Raw genomic sequence first — 7,455 nt, 5'->3', positions numbered from 1 at the left:
CAGTTTGGAAGTTGGGTTTGCTTTTAAAATGGTTTCACATTGCAATATATATATATATATATATATATATATATATATATATATATATATATATATATATATATATATATATATATAATATATATATAAATATATAAATATATATATATATATATATATATATATATATATATATATATATATATATATATATTTATATGTATTTATATATGTATGGATGTATGTACTGTATGTTTGACATAAGACATTTTCACGAACAAGGGGTGGCCACCAAGTAAAGAAATGACGGTGAATCACTCTCACATGAATACTTGAATTTCTGAATCGTTACATTTTATGTATATTATCCTTTCCCTTTATGACGCCGTTGTATTTTAAAAATGAACGAATGAATCAGTCGCTACGTATTCGTCAGCATGACATATTGCTGTAACAGGCAAGGGTCATGTGGCTGACAAACTATCAGATAGTGCAATCTAATCAGATAAAAGCAAAAGGTAAAAGTTTTTATGGCCTGGTAACCCATGTTTATTGAATAAGTGCTGTTAGTTTCAGTCTACGGGTCCTAGTGCATACTCTAAGGTTTTTGCAACGAATTTTATGGTAAGTTTATTGATAAATCTATTTTCTAACACTTTTTGTTTCCCGAAAGGGTGCGGTATTGGTTCTCTTGCGGTTCACAGTTATTCGTCTTTATCCATCTGTCGTTGATACGACAGCTGACACCGGGAGCTTTTCGTGATACATCAGCTTCGGTTAATATTTAATATTAAAATGACCTGTATAATATTCTTGGTTGAGATTGTTATTGTTTTTCGTTGTCGTCCATTGTAATGTAGGGGTATGTGTCCATTTTGAATGGATAACGTAAATAAGAAGAAAAATGCTGTACCGAAGTCTTAGCCTACCCATTCGGTGACGCCACCGAACCTAGCTTTTGGATGTCCGCGACGTCATAGGCTTCCGGTCACATACAATGAATGACGTCATGTCGTAAACCATTCAAGTAAGGAAATGACGCTCGTGTCAAGGGCGTCAACTACCTTTACGTAGCAAACTTCGCACAGAATAAATATAATTTCAGTCAGTGTTGGAGTCTTGCTGGTGCTTCGCTTAAGTCTAGGATGCGAAGAAGACCTGTTAAAGATTGGTGACTGTGCATTGATAACTGCAAGGCCTTATAAGGTAGGAAGGCTTGTCGGATTTTGGCTTGTGCTGAAGGGGAATTGTAGGATGAGAACACTCGTCGATTCCTACCGCATGTCGGTAGGTAATTTGCAGTTAAGGAAGCTTGTCAAAGAATATGGCGTTGATTCGAAAGAAGCCACAGAAGGTAATGGGAAATACAGAAAGAGGAGATAAGTTATTAGAAAAACAGATGAATTAACAAATTGATAGATAAATAAAAATGTAGGGAAAATATTAAAATGCAAGTTGAATTGTATTATGGTAGTAATGCATTCCTCGCTTGAACTTCTGAGGTTCCAATTCACGACATCCTCTGCGTGTGTGTGTGTGTGTGTGCCGAGGTGTGCTGGTAGCCTGGTAAACACAACTAGAGATTCTCATACAGCATCCAGATGTACCTATACAGGTATATTTTGTTGCTTCACCGTGTACAATGTTGAAATTGTTTTTGTAGTTGTCCCTACGATAGCACGGGGTTCTGTTGATCCGAATTGCCGTGATGTGGTGTATGTATTTGGGGTCCTTTTATACCTAGAATTGTGTAAGGCCTGCTCTAACCTTGAAAACATGTTGCGGTGTGTCTTAGTGTGTTCAATATCGGCGCTTCTTTAGGAGTTTCATGATTTTGTTTTTAGATCTTCGCTAATGTATTATTGTGGTTATAGTGAACTATTATTTCTTATTAGAAATTGTTAAAAGTAACTGCTGTTAGTGTGGGTGCTAATCTAGATTTTTGAAAGATTTCAAAACAAATTTAAGGAAAATGAACAAAAACTCTAGGAGAAGATTAATTAGTTAAAAGGAGCAGTGTCGGTATAGTTTTCAAAGAACTTAACGTCTGACTTGATTATTATGGAAAAGAGACGCAGTGTTCATCTTTCTATGCCCTATTTCCTCCTAAAACTTGATCAGCGCATTTGAAAAAGAAAAACAATTGAACGTTGCCCACGCTGTCCAAATTTTAGCTCTCCTACCGGTTGGCGGCGCCCTTAGGTCGGCAACAATCGATTTTGGGAGTCCTGTGACCCCCCCCCCTCCCCACAAGGCCCCCATCCTTTTGGCAACGTTGTTATAGCAGAGGAGTAGAATGGGGGCGAGGAAGGTTAAGTGAGGGGGTGGTTAGGAAAATAGATGAGGGTGTGATGCTACTCTCTCTCTCTCTCTCTCTCTCTCTCTCTCTCTCTCTCTCTCTCTACTGCAAGAGGATAGAATTGCGGCTCCAGCTAGGTGCGGATCAATGATGGAGAGTGGTGTATTATCACCATGATGAAGTGTTGTGGTGTGGTTTTCCTAATGCAGGTTCAATTTGTGCTCATTGTGACAGGGTGCTTTCTGTTGAGCACATTCTGGTGCGTTGCTCCCGATTCATTATCTACAATAAATAAAAAAAAAAAAGTTTGGTCATCATCTACAATCTCTCGCCGAGCGTTTTGGATGGAGAGGTTTTACTTGAGCCCCCGATGCTGTTGTGGAGAGAATTTTGATTTTTAACGTTCTGATTATTTTTTATTGATTTTTTTTTGTTTAGATAAACGATTATGTACGAATGATCTGCATAATGTTTACGTATTAGCACGTAGGTCGCTGTGTGAGTTTTAAATAATAGTATTTTTTGTTTAAATTACATCTTTGCGATGGCAGTGCTGAATGGCCAACCCCAGCCCCAACACTGGGCCATGTAGCCCAAATCTTATACATTCATTCATTCCTTCATTTTATAAAACTTTTATTGTTTAGGAATTTTTATACATACGTTTTGAAGGATTTCAGTGAACTCTGTTTGTAGTTTCCATACGAGAAGGTGTCTTTTACTCCTTGATTGTATGCGTAATTTTTTTTTTTTTTATTAAAACACTATAGTGTAATAGGATACATGAAAAAATGCCCAAAATAAATAGATATAAAGCTGAAGAGTGAGCAGCTATCCCTATTCCTTTTCGAAGAATATTCAAGTATTTTTGCGAAAGGGCAGAATACTGCTCGATTTATAACGCTGTGCAGTTTTCTCTTTATTCCGGATGGTTTTCGTCCTCATACTATTTTTTCTGGGTCAGTGTTGCGGCTCTAGTCGTAAGCATCCGTTTTGCACTCGCTCAAGGCTGTGGCGGCCTGTATCAGACGATGCCAGCGTGCCACGTCTAAAACTTCTGTACCGCACTCCAGCCCGCCTGTCACTCCCCCCTTGTCAGAACACTCCGGTCGTCCTTACAGTAATCGGCAAAGCACTGAGTGTTAGGGTAGCAGTCGTTCCACATCTTTATTGGAAATATAAAATCAGTGCAATTTGTGTATAAAATCAGCTTCTCTTCGAAAACAAGAGAACACTGCCGAGTTGCCATTTGTTTAGTAATCGTACGTCACCACAAGTGTCTTGCTTATAAAAGTTACGAACTGGAGAAGTGTTTACATTTTACAGGTGTACTTCTTGGAAGGTGCTTTCGGTGAAGTTCTTGTTGGTTGATGAGATTGATCTGATGTTGAAATCGCACACAATAGCAAATATGCCATGACTTCTTCGCCTGCCGGTTCATTTGTTTTTTGCTTACGAAAGAAAATGGTCTAAGTGTTTTGAGCTTACGTAACGCGGAATATCTTAAGGTAGACCCGGAGTCTATGTGGTGTTTATTTTCAGTGGAGAAGGAAGCTTATATTTGGATGCCACTGTTTACGTGTCTTGACTCTGGAGTGGGAGGGCGATCTAGTGATTCAACGTCTCCTTTAGATCGTGAGGAAATCAATAGAGCGCTTACTACAGCAACATCCACGTGGCCTACATGTTCAAGTTGTTTTGTTGTGGTTGTTGGGTTCATTCGCGTTTCAGTTAATGATAAACAATAGATTGTTGTACCCTAATGCATTGTTAGATGAAACAATAGATTGTTGTACCCTAATGCATTGTTAGATGACATTTTTTAAGTCGAATTTCCTGTGGATGTAAAGGTTGTTATTGTCATTAATGTATGAACAATAATACTTTTAATTTTTATGTTTGTATGTATGGGTTGGTATAAATAAAGACAAAATCCACGAAGGATTTTCCTTCGTGGATTTTATCTTTATTTATTTATTCATCACGTTCCATATTTTCGCGATTCAGTTATACATGGGTTGGTATGTACGAAATCATTCGTCAAGATTACGTAATATAGCAAAGTTAATGCGCTCGTTGAAATCTTAAATGATTTGATGAACCTTGCCACTGTTTGCCAGTATTCTGAGTGTTATGCACTGACAGTGTCTCCTATGAACCCAGTCATCTGCGACTGACTTCTAGAAAAACACGATATTCTTTAAATGTTCATGAGGATGAGTGCTCACGCTCAGTTACACTTAAGAAAATTTTGTCCGTGATTGGCTTTTGGGTCACTTGTTCTGCCCACTCCCGTCTTGGTTGTGTGGGTGGGTTGCGCAATAAATCTGTAGCCAGCATTTATTTTGGGTCAGACTTTATAGTAAATGTAATTTGTTTATGCGCGCGCGCACACACAAAAAACACACACGAACACACTCAAAATTAAGCCACTTCCCCAAACCTGGAGATGGCTCTAGAGGAAAAACATTGTGACTGCTGAATCGTGAAAGAACCCCTTGCGCCCAAAATCTGCATGAAAGCCACTTCATACATTTAATCAGAAGGCTCATTAGCAGTGCTTCAAGCAGCTTTACACACGCTACAGCATTCAGTTCTGTCTTGCACAAGCTCTACCGCATGCTGGGTTTGAAGGCTCTTCCTTTCCACTGACTTTCGTGCCATCTGTCTACTCCTTTGTAGGCCTTCCTCTCCTCTCCTCCACCCTCCTGATGCTTATGAATTATGCATTCTTTTCGCTAACCTGTGGTCATCCGTACTTCATTACATTTTCAGCCATACTTTCGCCCCTTCCTTTCCATCAGTCTTAGCTTTTGCCTCAGCCAAGTAATGATAGGGTATATCCCCAGCCACGTCTACTCTCACCATTACATGTACCATCTATTTAATCCATTGATGTGTGCTAACAATCAGAGAAACTTCTCTCACCATTTTCTCTTTCCCAAGCATAAATAATAGGTATTCTTTCCAATAACATCTCACAAAATTTGATACATTCTTTTATTTATTACCTACAAACAGTGCCATCACTTTGTCTCACGCATTTACATTCAAATCACCAAGCACAACTGCACTTTCATATTCGCTAAACTAGCTAGGTACAGCAATAGACGATTTCAAAAGAATGTGTTCTCTTTTTCCATCCCCAGCTCATATGTACTAGCTGTTATAACTTTTCCTGCCATACACAAGTTTACCCTTTCAGTCCTTGACATGACAATTTTATACTCTTTCACCTGTCCTCAGTGTCTTCTTGACATGTAAATGTTAGTTCCTCCTGAGCTCTACGCCATTCAGCTACTACATACATGGTCACACTCTATTCTTCCGTTTCTGCATAATTGTTCTTTCATTTTGCCTCGGTCAGTACCAAACTTTCAGTTGTCATATATTTCTTCCTTTGTGAACCATGTTCATGCACAGTCAAAAACCCCAGGACTATATATATATATATATATATATATATATATATATATATATATATATATATATATATATATATATATATATATATATAATATACATATATACCTATGTACATATATATATATGTATATATACATATACATATATATAATTTTGTGTATATAATTGCGTGACTTTTTGTATTTACAAATATAATATGGAGTTCAGTATACGTTATAGATAACTCACACCTGGGGGAATTGTGTTTGACAATGCTTCTGAGCTGGCCAGGATTCTACACATGACCTGGTTTAGAAACTTCGATAGATAGTGAATTGGCCACCTGGCTACAGGCACTTATCAGTTACAGTTCCCCTTGGTTGTAAGTTATTCCCAAGGTGTAGTATGTTCGCGTGTGGGACTCCATGGCCCGAATGACAAATTTGTTGAAAGTTAATTAAAGCATATCTTTCATGTGTTGGAGGTAAATGTAACTCGAAACTTGTAGTTTATATATTATCACATTCCAGTAACCTAAAAACCGAATGGAGAAAAGAAATCTTGTAGGACAGGATGTTACTATGTTTGAAGATTTATTTCTGCTCTCTTTGAAATCTCGGCGGACGCAGCAATGATTTGTTGTCGCTGGAAATGTGATAAAATAGTGTAATTTCTCATATGCCAAATTCGGTGCTCGATTTGTAACTTCGTTTTCGTCGTATACCAGGCAGGGTACGCGATTTGTAACTTTTCTCCAACCAGATTGGGTACGTTATTTGTCCAAATTAAGTAATTTTTATTTGCCAAATTGAGTAAGGGACGTATAATTGGTCTTCTTATAATTATTAGTCTACGTGATTTGCAATTAGTTTTACTTATGCTAGATTAAGCACGTGATTACTATGTCTGCTTTGAATCGAGGAAGATTTCAGTAAATTCTGTTAGAAGCGAGTGATGTCCACAATGCATTGCATGATACTACCTAGCGTATTTGCATGTATTCCTGCCGTTGCTCCTCGAGCCTCATTGTAACCTGTTGCTCCTTACGCCACGCTGATAAAGATACGTTGCAAGTTTCAGTTACGGCATTTGTTATACAAAGAAGAAACGTTAATGTGTATTGTTAATTCATTATTTATTCATTCATTTATTTCCACAAGAAGTTGGTGGGCTTTTGATGGTGACACTTTCTTCAGCCAGATTCATCATATCGGGAATCCAAGTTTGCACACACACATATACATGAAATTTTTATCACACCGTGAGTTAGATATATATATATATATATATATATATATATATATATATATATATATATATATATATATATTCATGAAGTCACAAGTGTCGCTTAATATCTAATTCACGCTACTTCGGAAGTAGCGTGAATTGGATATTAAGCGACATTTGTAACTTCATGAATATATATAAATCACGGTGTGATAAAAATTTCATACTAAGAGCTGCGTGTTCCAAACATACCAATGAGTTATCATGGTGGAGATGGGTTAATGCCGAAGCCAAGTACGATTTCCCCGCTCTCGACGGGTACATAAGTACGGCAGATTAGGCATTATCTTATACCTCTCTTGGTGGCTCAATGGTTTGACCGTCGAATGGAGTCGCTGGAAGTTACCGAGTCGAGGGGTCGAGACCCGGCGGTTCCGATCCATTTATTACTTTTAAAAAATTCCCCTTCGGTGTTAATTCCCCATCTGGGATATTCCCGAAGTATCGTGAATTGGATATTAAGCGACATTTGTAGCTTCAAG

General features: G+C 37.8%; 1 pseudogene across 1 annotated transcript in view; it reads left to right on the top strand.

Annotated features, from left to right (window-relative positions):
- The first annotated feature begins 1,053 nt into the window (after window positions 1-1,053).
- The window catches only part of LOC136836756 (annexin-B12-like), a 55,864-nt pseudogene continuing 49,462 nt past the window's right edge, over window positions 1,054-7,455 (top strand). Inside the window, exon 1 of the transcript XR_010852464.1 lies at window positions 1,054-1,185. The product of XR_010852464.1 is annotated as an annexin-B12-like (transcript). The remainder of the gene's footprint in view (window positions 1,186-7,455) is intronic.

Source organism: Macrobrachium rosenbergii, chromosome 56, assembly GCF_040412425.1.
Source record: "Macrobrachium rosenbergii isolate ZJJX-2024 chromosome 56, ASM4041242v1, whole genome shotgun sequence".
Taxonomy (NCBI): Eukaryota; Metazoa; Arthropoda; class Malacostraca; order Decapoda; family Palaemonidae; genus Macrobrachium; species Macrobrachium rosenbergii.
The sequence above is the reverse complement of the archived record's forward strand: the minus strand, read 5'-3'. Positions and strand labels throughout refer to the sequence as shown.